Below are 12,245 nucleotides of genomic sequence, written 5' to 3' on the forward strand. Positions count from 1 at the left end.
TCAGACCCAGAGCTGAGGTCTTCTGTGTCCCTTGACTGGTTGCTTCCCGTCTTTTGGATTCTTAGATGTGATAGGTACACAATTTGGAATCAGCACACGTAAACTTTCTTAAACTCTTCCATTTGTAGTTAAATTATATCTGTACCCATAACTAGGACTTGTACAGCATCTTTTTCCCCATGTGGAAATTTAAGCACGTTCACGTTGATTATTTCTCATTCATTCTAAAATGCAGAATTTATGGCAGAAATTCTACCCCCTCATTGCTTTCTCTCTCCTTCCCATGACCCTATGCTCCTGCTTTTATCCTAGGAGTCTGCCTTGTATTGGGGTTCCTATTACATGAGTCAGACATCCCTTCTCTATTGAGCTTAGAGGTGCTGCTGGAAGAAGTATCTGAGAAACTCAACCTCAGGGGCTCTGGGAGAGGGAAGTTGTGTGCCTGCTGTGGAAGGACAAGCTTCACATTATAGTTGAATCTAATGCGCCACACGCAATGTTTTTCTTTTTTTTTCCCCCCCCCAACTGAGGTGAAATTCACATAACATAAAATTAACCTTGTTAAAGTGTACACTTCAGTGCCATTTAGTACATTCACAATGGTGTGCCATCACCACCCATATCAAATTCCAAACCATTTTCATCACCCACACCCATTAAGTAATCACTCCCCATTCCCCCTTCCCCATCCCTGGCAACCACCAATCTGCTTTCTGTCTCTGTGTATTTACTTATTCTGGGTAGAGCTCATATAAATGGAGTTATACAATATATGCCCTTTTATGTCTGGCTTCTTTCACTTAGCATGAAATTTTAGAGGTTCATGTACATTATAGCATGTTTCAGTACTTCATGTCTTTTTATGGCTGAATAATATTCATACACACACACACACAGACACACACACAGCATTTGTTCATTCATCCGTTGATGAATATCTGGGTAGTTTCAGGCAATGTTTTTCGGAGCATGTCTGTAAAGATAAAGCTAAGATGGGAATCTAGTGCTTTCTGACTAACAAAAGAACCTCCACCGCAGTGATGAATTGAAATAACACAACACTGGTTCGGTTGGTCAGTTGCTTTGGACACAGATTACAGTGGTGGGTTAAGTATCATTAGTGTGTTTATTTACAATGTTCGAAGCAGATACCATTTCCAAAAACAAACATACCTTATGTATTTGTCATCAAATACATTACATTTCTCCACAAAGCCTTATTTCTTTTTTTTTTTTTTCATCTTAACTCAATAAACCTAAGGAGAAGGTTTGTCATAAAGGCAACACGCAAGATGGCATGGTGTGGTGTAAGCCAGAAAACCTTTGACCCTCCTGGTTAATGATGTTTCATATAAAACAGCCTCTAACCTTTTTCGTATCTTGCTCTTCGATGGAGCAATTGAAGGTTACAGGGTTTCTTATTATAGAAAATTGTAACACGTTTTATGATTAAGGTCCTTCAGAGACAATTTCTGCTTAAGACACATTGTAGGCATTAACAAGCAGCTACACCTTTGCTGCTTCCAACTCGGGGAGTGCTTTTGGCTCCCCACCCCTTTTCTCTCCAGCACCTGCTCCTCGCCCCTCAGAGCTGCCTTGCCCCTGCTCTCTTTCTCATCCTCTCCAACCTGCCTTGACCCTCTGGGTCTCCACCATGCACAGTTAAGCTCTGCTGGTGGCCCTCCTGTGTGCTGGCCACACCTTCCATGGCCTCTCAGCTGAGGTCTTTCCTTTCTTCTCTCTGCCCCATTCTGGCATCAGTTTTCCACCTTCCGGAAACACTGCAATCCACAAACTCCTTAGGGGACTTGGTTCTTTATTCTGAGAAGCACAATGCAAGTGCATCAGACTTAAGAGAGAGATCAAAGCTTTTCCTTCAAAGCCTATCACTTTATGCAGGTAAAAAAGTGTCCCGAAAAATTGGAAACCTTGTGACTTTTGACAGAAACTGAACTGCTTTTGCAATATATTTGGATATATTAATTGTTACACCTGAAAATAATGAGATTGCTGATTGCATTTAAAATTCAATGAAGTAGGTTAATATTTTACGGGGATAAAAGAACTGCTTGTGAAATATGCTAGCCTGATATAGAAGAAAATTCTGAATATCCTATCATCACTAATAAGAAACTTTGAGTCCTGTAGATACAATACAATCACATGGAAAACTACATAAATTGTGTTAGAAGATTCCGTGAAAGGAACAGAGACTAAGAAATATAATCATCTAAGCTAGGATGGGAAGAACATCAAAATTCCTTAAAGCAATGATTTTCAAAGTGTGTTCTCTGGACAGCAGCAATCACCTGCAAACGTATCAGAAATGCAAACTCTCTGGTGCCACCCCCGACCTACTGGATCACAAACACTAGGGGTGAGACCTGTATTTAAATCTGTGTTTTAACAAGCCCTTGGGTGATTCTGATGCACACAGAAGTTTGAGGACCACTCCCTTAAATGATACATGAATGGTTAATTTATTACAAAATTTGCAGGTTTCTGTATTATTGTGACTTCTTATTTTGCAGGAGTCAAAAAGCACCCTATGGTGGTGGAGATGAATGGATGTGAAACACCAACAAGAGCAGAAGAGATTCTTTATGACAGCTGAGGTCTATCCTCCAACCCATCTGGCAGGTTTGTGTTCTTTGTGGTTTAACAGTCTTTAGAGACATATCTGCCACATTCTGGGTACCTGCATTCTTCCTGCCATTAGCAGGGGCAAATACATTCTAGGAAGCACAAGAGTAGAAATCTGTCCCTCCTCACCAGACTCTCTTAATGGACTTTTGGAGAGAGAAGAGTGGGGCTTTTGGTAGAAGTAGAAATGGGAAGGGTGTCAGCTTTTGGCTCACATTACAATCTATCTTAATTGGATTCCCTCCAGAAGAAGATCCTGAGGTGATGATTGAGAGCATGTAGTTCTCCTGGAAGGTGCAAAGACAAGAGCAGAGGGAAGATGATACAGGAAAAGGAAGACTTCCAATAAACCAGCTATCAAAGTAAATCTTAATCCCATGGAGAAGCTGGGGAAAATGATGCAGAGCACATTCCTCAGAAGTACCCTAGCCAAGGAGTAGGGAAGTGGGGTATATATACCACCACACATCATTCCCAAGAACTTATAGCCTGCATCCAACAAAGGTATAGGTGCTTGCCATTAGCAGATGCTGGCTGATGTACACAGACAAGTAAAGGGAATCCTAAGGGTCATGGATCACCAATAGCGTTGGTATATGCAAGGCCAGACAATAATGTCTGGTCCTGATTCTAGGATTGGAAAATGAGGACTCAGTCCCTGCTTAGGATGGAGTTTTATTTTGGTTTATTCCTGAAGCAGCAAATAAGCTTTGCAAATGATCAAAACAAAATAAAAAACAGGTGGGTACACATGGCTCTCAACGGCCTCCCTTATGACTCACTTTCACAATTCTGTGGTCTCAGCAGTTGTACTGAGAAGAGCCTACTGTTGTGGGTTCGTAACGTTTTATTACCTCTAACCCAGACACAACTTATTCTACTAAATAAGACATCAGTTATAATGCTCAAGAATCATGTTTTGTGCTTTTTGAAAGAAAAAAACCAACCTTTGACCTTTTAAATAAATAGATGCCCAAAGATTACTAGACAATGAGAAAAACTAGCGGCATAAAAGAGAAAAAGCTAAGCAAACAGAGCAAATTCACTCTTGGAGAAACAGACGACTGGAACAGAAAAGAAGGTCACAAAAAGCCAAGTTCTAAAAGATTTGAGGTGTTGGTGGATCCATAAAACAAGAACAGGGTGCTACTTTAAAAAAAATCAGAATAATAAAGTGCTTTTGAAAATTAAACACACAATTGCAGAAATAAAAATTCCATTGGAAATCAAATAAGTCCTCCGAAACCAAGGACAAAAGTACAAAGGGATAAAAAAACAAGAGTGAACAGATTAAGAGACATCAAGGGTCAATGAAGAAAGTAAAACTTCCTACTAATAAGAAGAGAACAGAGAAAATGGAGAGGAGAAAGTATCTGAAAAGCAGTACAATGATGGGACTCCTGGTTCTGGATCTACATCAATACGCAGCTCAGGACAGCGATCCTTGAGAGAAGAGAAACAACTGAGATAAGTTCTGTGATTGCCCAGGCTGACTTTCTGGAGAGAACTGCCAGGAATCAGCACAGAGAGGAGGAATCCAGAGCCCTGTGGGTTGAGTAGATGGAACTAGGAATCCACGAAGGCTGAAGCAGCTAGATTTCACAGGGCAGAATAACAGGGTATAAAATCTGGATATCAGAAGAGAGATCTAAGTTGAAGACAATTTTGGGAGCCACCGGGATAAATGATAGCCAATGAACTCATGGAGGGGAAGAGGCCATGAGGGGAGATTGCTTAAAATGAGTAAAAAGAGGGGTTAGGACAAAACAGTGAGGGACACCAATATTAAGTAAAAAGCAGTGGTGTGGGTTTGCGATGGAGCTTGAGAATGGCCAGAGAGACAGAAGGAACAGCAAATGAGTGTGAAATCATGAGACCCTGAGAACAAGGGAACAGGGAACGATGTGGTATATATATTCAATGGAATACTAATCAGCCATTAAAAAGAATTAAATTTTGCCATTTGCAACAACATGGATAGACTTGGAGGGTATTATGCTTAGTAAAATAAGTCAGAGAAAGACAAATACTGTATGATATCACTTTAATGTGGAATCTAAAACACACAACAAACTAGTGAATATAACAAAAAAGAAACAGACTCACAGGTATAGAGGACAAACTAGTGGTTACCAGTGGGGAGAGAGAAGGGAGGAGGGGCAAGAAAGGGGTAAGGGATTAAGAGGTACAAACTGCTATGTATAAAATAAATAAGCTACAAGAGTATATTGTACAGCACAGGGAATATAGCTAATATTTTATAAGAACTATAAATGGAGTATAACATTTGAAAATTGTGAATCACTATGTCAAAAAAAAAAACAACCCAGTCAAAAAGTGGGTAGAAGATCTAAATAGACATTTCTCCAACGAAGACATACAGATGGCCAAAAAGCACATGAAAAGATGTTCAACCTCACTAATTATCAGAGAAATGCAAATCAAAACTACAGTGATGTATCACCTCACACTGGTCAGAATGGCCATCATCAAAAAGTCTACAGGGAATTCTCTGGCAAACCAGTGGTTAGCGCTCTGTGTGGCACAGGTTGGATCCCTGGTGGGGAATTCCCGCAAGCCACACGGCACAGCCAAAAAAAAAAGCCTACAAACAATAAATACTGGAGAGGATGTGGAGAAAAGGGAACCCTCCTACACTGCTGGTGGGAATGTAAATGGATACAGCCACTATAGAGAACAGTATGGAGGTTCCTTAAAAAACTAAAAATAGAACTACCATATGATCTAGCAATCCCACTCCTGGGCATCTATCTAGAGAAAATCATAATAGAAAAGATACATGCACCCCCAATGTTCATTGCAGCACTATTTACAAAAGCCAAGACATGGAAGCAACTAAAATGTCCATTAACAGAGGAATGGATAAAGAAGATGTGGTACATATATACAATGGAATATTACTCGGTCATAAAAAAGAAAGAAATAATGCCATTTGCAGCAACATGGATGGATCTAGAGATTGTCATACTGAGTGAAGTAAGTCAGACAGAGAAAGACAAATATCGTATGATATTTCTTATATGTGGAACCTAAAAAAATGGTACAAATGAACTTACTTACAAAACAGAGTCACAGATGTAAAAAACAAATTTATGGTTACCAAAGGGGAAACGTGGTGTAGAGGGATAAATCAGGAGCTTGGGCTAACGTACACACACTATTATATATAAGATAGATAACCAACAAGGACCTACTGTATAGCACAGGGAACTCTACTCAGTATTCTGTGATAACCTACATGAGAAGAGAAATGAAAAAGAATGAATATATGTATATGTATAACTGACCTGAAACTAACACAACGTTGTAAATCACCTCTACTCCAATAAAATTTTTTTAAAAATTGTAAATCACTATGTTGTACCCCTGAAACATATAATATTGTACATCATCTATACTGCAATTTTTAAAAAATTAATAAATAAGAAAGAAAAAGAAAGAAAGGCTGTGTCACTCCCTTGGTTTCCCTTTTTTCTCTGGATGGCTATTCTGGGACCCATTTGTAGATTCTTCTTTTCCTTCCTGAATTTATGTGCCTGTGTTCCTTAGTTCTCTATCATTCTCATTCCATACACTTTCCCTCTTAGGGACCTCATATGCATGCATGGATTCATTTAATAAAATATAAAGCTGATGACTACCAAATCTATTTTTCCAACTCAGACCTCTACATGCAACATTTACCTGCTAAAGCAGGTAATGTGTCTCAACATAAACTCATTGTCTTTTCCACCCTACTCTTCATTCCTCTTCTATTTTCTGTCTTGGTGATGGGCTCACCGTCAAGTCATTCTTCAAAGTGGAAACCTAGGAGTTATCCTTGTTGACAGAAATAATCAATAAACAGTCTATAACTGGAATAGAAAATAATTTTATTTGAGCCAAACTGAGGACTATTGCCTGGGAGACACAGATTCAAGAAGCACTTGAATTCTGTTCCGCTGGACTACAAAAAAGGGGAGGCTTATAAAAGCAAAACCCACAAAATTATATAAATTTGTCAAGAATTATAATTGGAACTGGCAAGAAGTAAGGGTGTTTGTGAAGCAAGGATTGGTTGGGGTCTGAAATGGTTGCATAGTTACAAGGGGAGACCTCGAGACCAGAAGGTTGCAGCTGGCAGCCACTAACAGATATTGTTTTGAGAATGGCTGTTGGTGTCCTTGAGTCTGATACAGTTCAGAAAATTCAGGTTCTCAGTGATGCAGGAACATGTCTGAAACCACATCCACAATGGCCACCCAGTTCCATTTTGAATGGTTGAACTACAGCTACTCCATTTTGAGTTTTAAATGCATTCTTTTCTTTAATGGTTAAAGCAGATGTACAATGCATGTTTAATAAGCCACAAAACAGGCTGTTCTAGTTAGCGTAAAGTTAAGCCAGAATGACTTCCCCATATCTCAACATGTGAAAATTTCTTCCATCATCCTCAACTACAACCTCTTCCACGACTAATTAGCAAAAGATAGACGCTGCTCCCTAGTATTCACTAGCTCCTTACCTTATCCATGACTCCAATCCTACCTTAAAGGCCATCCCTTTTATCCTGGCCTAACCGCAACCATATTTTAAGAAATCTTTCAGTCTCCCACTGTTCTCTCTAACTCACTCTCCACACTGCTGCCAGAGTGTTTCTACTGGAAAATTGGATCAGGTTATTTCTCCTTTTAAAGAAATCCATTTATATATTCTCCATAGCCTTCAATTCCAAAATTAAACCTCTCAACTTAAAAAGGGTTTAAAAAAAGAAGAAAGAAAGAAAAGGAAAGAAGAGCTGCAAGTTCAGATGCATGTGAGATTTTGGTGGTGAGAAACTAAAGTCTGATCTGTGGTTGCTTGAATTTTCCAAGAAAGTAGGAGTTGAGTGGGACATCTGTTGAAAATGAGAAGTGGTGGGGCAGAGATTTGCAGTGAGTGCAGAAGGTTTTAAATGTCAGCCCAGTTGAGGTTAGACAAGAAAGTTTTGATTTTGGGGTCACGATCCTTCAGAATAGCAGACCTAGATCTTCCCCCTGAGCCTTTCTGAAATAGAAAATACAAAAACCATAATGGCCAGGGGAAAAATTAGCCAATATCTATTGAACACCTTGTGCCAGATTCTGGTGTTGGGGTTCAGGGAGGGTCACCCCAAAATATGCTGATGGCATGTTGATTATTTTGAATTGAAGTTGTTTGAGAAGCAGTGGATGCAAGAAGAAAACGGACCCTCCTCTGTCCCCCTGAAAGCAGGAAATAAATCTTCCATGTGAAAGGTGCACTCCCTTGCATCTGGAAGTAGGACACCCTTATCACAAGAGATAGGGAATTCAGGCCCAAGAAGCCTATATAAACCAACTTTGTTACTTCTTTAATTTACTACCCCAAACCCAAACTCTGTTTAATATTTATTTATTTATTTGGCTGTGCCAGGTCTTAGTTGCAGCATGCAGGCTCTTAGTTGAGGCATGCAGGATCTAATTCCCTGACCAGGGATCAAACCCAGGACCCCTGTATTGGGAGCACAGAGTCTTAACCACTGGACTACCAGGGAAGTCCCCCAAACTTTGTTTAGATTCTGCACTAATTAAGCACCCAAAACTAAGTTTCTTTGTCCTGACAATTCCTCACAAATTTATTATTTCTTTATCAAAAAAGTATAAAAGCTGCCTGCTTTGGCCACTTCTTAGGGCCCATTTCTATGAGAACTCCATATATACAAGTTAAAATTTGTTTCTTTCCTCCTGTTAATCTGTCTAGTGTCAATTTTATTATTAGTCCAGCTGCAAGAACTCAAGAAGGGAGGGGAGGGGGAAATTCCCTCCTCCCTGACAGTTGGTAAGCCAGCCAGGAGACTGGCCAGACCCTTGCCACCCCAAGGCTGCTACAGCTGAGAGATCCTGAGACACCTGACAAAGACCAGCAGAAGCTAAGATTTCTTATCACATCAGCCTCCCAGATCTCTGCCTGCAGGGTCTGGTTGAAGGGAAAGTGGTGGGAGTCCCTTTTCTCTCTCTCTCTATTTAGATTAGCAGGAGATTAGTTTTGGAGCTAGTTCCTTGTGACATAGAGCCTCTGGCATTTGGTAAATGAGTACTCTTGCTTTTTATTGATTCTGTCCTCCCAGATGGTCACTGTTTTTCTTTGTCTCTATCTGTTTTGTCATTTGTCAGAAGGAGGAAGAACTATAGGGCAGAACACATGAGTAGGCCCTATAAGCCTGCTGTTCAAGCAATAGTAGAAGTCTTCCCCCCCAGATTAATTGGTCTAAGGTCAAACTATACACTCAGAAGAATGGGGAACATCCAAAAGCCTTTGTTGAACGTTTTATACAAACTTTTCAAAGACACACCGCACTGAACCCAGAAGCCCCAAGAACACAGGAATCTCTTCATATCTGCTTTAGTGGGAAATTTTCTCCCTGTTATTAAAAACAGATTCAAAATAGTGTGGTCAGTTGGTCTGGGCAACCGCTAAGCTAATAATGGAAGCTGTAGCTCAATTCTTTGAAAATAGTTTGCAGGAATGCCAGGGGGGAAAAACAGTTAAAAGCAAGAGTTCTTGCTTTGCAACTGGAATCTTTAGAAAAACAAAAGCATGATTCTAAGAGCAACTCCACGCCCACTCAGAGCTCTTCCAGACAGTTGCAGATACTGTAAGAAATCCAGACATTGGAAGAAAAATTGTCCTGCACTTAAGAGAAAGGAAAGTTTAAGAAACAACCCCTCTAGGTCCCATTACTCCCAGGTTCATTTTTCTCCTCCTGACAGACAATTCCCCCTCAAATGACAGTGTCAGCGGATCCCCAGTTCAACCCCAAAAGCCTACCATTAAACTTAAAACAGAGGTTCCGAACTGGATTTCTTAATTGACACTGGTGAGATTTTCTCTACCATCTGCTCAGAGGATTTATCTCTACCTGTCACCTCTGAGTCTATTCAAGCAGCTGGAGTCTCTGGGCAGCCTACCTCATTGCCCATGTCTCAGCCCACCCTAATATCTTGAGGGCCTCTTAACACCTGTCATGCTTTTCTAGCTTCAAACTCCTCACCAGCAAGCCTTTTGCTACCTCCTTTGCAGCCTTAAAATTAGCTCTGGCTATACCTCCAGCTCTTGGCTTACCTCATTTTGACTAACCTTTTCATCCATACTGCCATGAAAATAATGGAATTACTGCAGGCATTATAGGACAGTCTTTTGCCTCTCAGATGAGTCCTATAGCATATTTCTCATGCCAGTTAGACACTGTAGCATTAGGTAAGGCCCCACACTTACATGTGGTGGCCACAGCTGCCACCTTGATTGACAAAGCCAGTACTCTAACAATAGGGTGTCCCATGCAACTTTCTGTTCCCCATGCTGTGTCTGCTATCTTGCGAGTTCATAGGATGCAGCATCTCCCTACATGGGCAACCAACCACCTATGAGCAGGCTCGCTTATTCATTCATTCATTCATTTATTGGTCACGCTGCATGGCATGCAGGATCTTAGTTCCCAGACCAGGGATCGAACCCACGCCCCCTGCAGTGGAAGCATGGAGTCCTAACCACTGGACCACCAAGGAAGTCCCCAGGCTCTTTTTTTTTTTTAATAGATCTTTTTTGGAGTATAATTACTTCACAATACCGTGTTTGTTAGTTTCTGTTGCACAACAAAGCGAATCAGCCATATGCATACACATGTCCCCATATCCCCTGCCTCTTGAGCCTCCCTCCCACCCTCCCTATCCCACCCCTCTAGGTCATCGCAAAGCACCACCCAGGCTCTTTTAATTAACCCTTCCGTCATCTTCCATCGTTGTAATACTCTAAATCCAGCTACTTCATGCCCCCTCCCTGGTGATGGAGAGCCTGAGTCCATTCCACATGATTGCCTTGAAACTACAAAAATGGTCTCAAAGCCACAAGAAGATCTCTCAGACATCCCTTCAGACAACCAAGGCTTACTTCTATTTTGTGATGGCTCTTATAAATGAAATTTTGAGAGAAACATAATAACTAGTTATGCCATGGGTTCCCCACATGAAACACCTGAGGCATAATCTTTGCCCACTGTCAAACCAGCCCAAGCTGCTGAACTTGTAGCTTTTACTAGAGTGTGTACATGAGAAAAAGGGAAAACCACCTCTTTTTTGCAGTCTGCCAAGCTGTTGGCTCAATTTGGAAATCCCGTGGATTCTTAACCTCTGCAGGGACTCCTATTGCTAATGGGCATATAATTGCTGCCCTATTACAAGCTATCCACCTCCCTTCTAAAACTGCTACTGTTCACTGTTCAGCCCATACTGAGAAGACAGATTCTATACCTTTAGGGAACAATAGGGCTGGCAGAGCAAAACGGACCCCCTTATCCTTTCTCCAGCCAGTTTTTAAACCTGCCTTCATCCCTGACTGATATTATCAGGCAAATGTCCCACAATCTGAAAAAAAAACAAATAAAAATAAAATGGTACCAGACAATTATGAGATGGATTAGACATTGAGCCAAACGAATTTCCCGTAGCTCCTTTTCTTTTGACTTTTTGATTTGCACTTCTTTAATTAAAACAAAAGTTTTAGTGCCCCCATCTTGGTTTCTAAATACTATTTCCCACTAAAAGAAGCCTGGGCCCCTTGGAGAAATGGTTGATTTCAGGGCTGGGGCAGGAAAAGTATAAAATGAGCCTAGAACATTTTATGCCCAAAGGTAAAGAAGTGCTCAAAAAAAAAAAAAGATGGGATGTATCAAAAGAAACAGGAGCCAGCTTGAAATGGCTCCCCCTGGCCAAGACTGGGACAATTTGAGCACTAAAATAAAAAGGGTGAATAGCTGGAGTACAGGGGATTTTGGGAGCAGTAAAACTATTCTTTTTTTTAAATAAATTTAATTATTTATTTATTTTTGGCCGCATTGGGTCTTCGTTGCTGCACATGGGCTTTCTCTAGTTGCAGCGAGCGGGAGCTACTCTTCATTGTGGTGCACGGCCTTCTCATTGCAGTGGCTTCTCTTGTTGTGGAGCACGGGCTCTAGGTGTGCGGGCTTCAGTAGTTGTGGCACGTGGGGTCAGTAGTTGTGGCACATGGGCTTAGTTGCTCCGCAGCATGGGATCTTCCCAGACCAGGGCTCGAACTTGCGTCCCCTGCATTGGCAGGCAGATTCTTATTTTTTTTTTTTTTTTAGAAATTTCATGTAATGTCTGAAACATTTATATTAACATATTTCCATACAAATAACCCAATGAAAGTTTAGTATTAGTTGTTTTGTTTGTTTGTTTGTTTTTATACTGCAGGTCTTGTTAGTCATCAATTTTATACACATCAGTGTATACATGTCAATCCAAATCGCCCAATTCAGCACACCACCATCCCCACCCCACCGCAGTTTTCCCCCCTTGGTGTCCATATGTCTGTTCTCTACATGGCAGACAGATTCTTAACCACTGGAGCAGTAAAACTATTCTGTATGATACTGTAGTGGTAGATTAATGACATTAACCATTTGGCAAAACCCATAGAACTATACAACACAAAGAGAGAACCCTAATGTAAACTATGCACTTTAGTTAATAATAACGTATCAGTATAGAATCATTAATTGTAACAAGTGCACCATACCATTGCAA

This window comes from Balaenoptera musculus, chromosome 4 (assembly GCF_009873245.2).
Source record: "Balaenoptera musculus isolate JJ_BM4_2016_0621 chromosome 4, mBalMus1.pri.v3, whole genome shotgun sequence".
Classification (NCBI taxonomy): domain Eukaryota; kingdom Metazoa; phylum Chordata; class Mammalia; order Artiodactyla; family Balaenopteridae; genus Balaenoptera; species Balaenoptera musculus.